The 2,157-nt window shown below is 50.8% G+C and overlaps 1 protein-coding gene across 1 annotated transcript in view; it reads right to left on the reverse strand.

Annotated features, from left to right (window-relative positions):
* The window catches only part of NBEA (neurobeachin), a 513,899-nt gene that overhangs the window by 158,097 nt on the left and 353,645 nt on the right, over positions 1 to 2,157 (reverse strand).

The following is a 2,157-nucleotide window of genomic DNA, read 5'->3' on the forward strand; positions in this document are numbered from 1 at the left end:
CCACTTCAATACCACACGCGCACAAAGGCTAGCATCGTTAAATATATTTACGGCAAGATAATTTCTATTTCGACTTGCTGTCACTTAATCCTTTTAAAATCACTGTGACAACATTTCGCTCAAATATATGCCTTAACGAGAGGCTTTGCGCAGGCACTGGAAAGATGGGATGGGGAAAGCCTATTGTAAAAGGCAGCCTTCTCCGCACAAATCGTTAGGTTTTGATTCAGGAAAAAAAAAAAACCAAACCAACAAAACTTCTGCTTTAATGCGAAAGACAAAAGGGGGTCACTTTTTCACCGTCTTTATCTTCGATAGGAATGCGATCTACTGTTAAAGCTGACAGCGTCGGCGTTTAGGAAGCTCACTGGCTCTAGTCGGAAGAAACGATTAAATAGAAACCACTCTTCTAGATTTAATCACTAAAGCGTGTGGGGTGATTTGTATACACACACACACACATATATATATAGATAGATACATAAACGCACGCGCCCGCATGCCTGCACAAACACGCATCCGACACGCCAACAGCAAAGCTGGGTACAACATCTGACGGAGGCACCTTTCGGCGACGGGCACGCTGGTCACCTCGGCGGGGACTAGAAAGGGGGTTGGCTGTTTTAGTTAAAAGTCTCCTCCGCAGCGAGGCAGACCTTGCTCGGGGGGCAGGGGCTTCCAGCCGCCCTCCCCAGCCGCGCACACCTCCCCGGGCAGACCTTGCAAGCAACGCTTCAAATGACTCACTTAGCCCGAATTAGTCCTGTATCGGCGCATCTAACTGTCATGTCGTTAATGTTTTACTTAATGTTTTACTGTAACACCCAATTTGAGACCGCACTGCACAATGTTTTGTCATTTACGCTGCAAAATAAATAAAGAGGAAGGCACGGATTGCTGCGTGCGCGAGGGGAAGCTAAACCGCACAGTTTCAGTGACAGCTTTCAGCAGCCCGGCCTGGCGGGCTGGATAATATTGATACAAACTCTATTTTCTTTCATTTTATTGTTTTCCAGTTCCTAATAAACCGGGGTAGCCTCTTGACCCGAGTCAGCTGATCGGAATCACATGCGCCGGGCTTGCTTTGCTGCTCTCCCCGTCTCGCCTCCATCTTCCCTCCCGCCCTTCGCGGGGAGAAAGGAGCCGAGCCGAGCCCAGCCGAGCCCAGCCCAGCCGGGGAAGCCCGGCTGCAGGCTCCAAAGGGGCAGGGTGATCGATCCGAAACGCCGCTTTAAGGCCTCATCAATCTTCATCTAGGTCGCTCGAGTAATTACGCCCGATTCTCTTGTACGATTACAAGTGGATTTGGGTTTCTATTCCCCAGGCCCCCTTTTCTTTGTGTTTACAGAAGGGGGGTCTGGGCAGGCTGCGGCTCCCTGCCCTGCAGAAGCACTTGCCCTCTCAAGCAGAGCGCCCCGGCCCTCCCCTCGCCCTTCCCCGCAGGGCGGGCAGGCGCAGGGTGATGGGCTCCCGCGCCTTTGTGCGCGAAGCAAAAGCGCCTTGGGAAGATGCGCCTAGGAAACGACCCCGATATTCTATCATTTTAAGGAGGCGTTTGTGGGCTTTGCTGAATCCCAGAAGGAAGACCATCAATTTAATCCAATTACCTCGTTTCCCTGGTGTTGTGTGGCTAAAATAAAAATAAAGCCAGGGCTATTTAATGGTCAAAAGGCCAAACCCGATAATCTGACATCCAGGAAAAGACAAAAGGTGCACCCCGGGCGTGCTAGCGAAACGCACTCACGTCCTGGAGGAGGGGGCAGAGCTGCAAGAGCAGGGGGGGGGGACGTGGAGGGGAAGGGGACGCTCACTTCCCAGCCCGTTCCCGAGTGCAGGGGAAAGCGGGGATTGCTGCCCTCCTCCTTCGCCTCCCGAGAAAAGGTTCCGAGCTCCCAGACCGGTACCTTGGCATCCGCCCTGCGTTCTGCTCAAATGCCACCCTAGATTTGTCGCAATGTAAACACGCCAGAGGTATTAAAATGCGACAAGGAATAAGCGTTATTGTACTTTCTAGATGAGAAAACATTTGCCTGTGTGGTTTTTATTTTCTTTTTCTTTTCTCTTTTGGTAAAAAAGAAGCGGAAAGCATAATAAACAGGGATCAAATTACGGGATTTCGGGGGAGGGGGGGTGTTCAAACTAAATTATAAAAAAAAA

This window comes from Egretta garzetta, unplaced genomic scaffold, assembly GCF_000687185.1.
Source record: "Egretta garzetta isolate BGI_Z169 unplaced genomic scaffold, ASM68718v1 scaffold40, whole genome shotgun sequence".
Taxonomy (NCBI): Eukaryota; Metazoa; Chordata; class Aves; order Pelecaniformes; family Ardeidae; genus Egretta; species Egretta garzetta.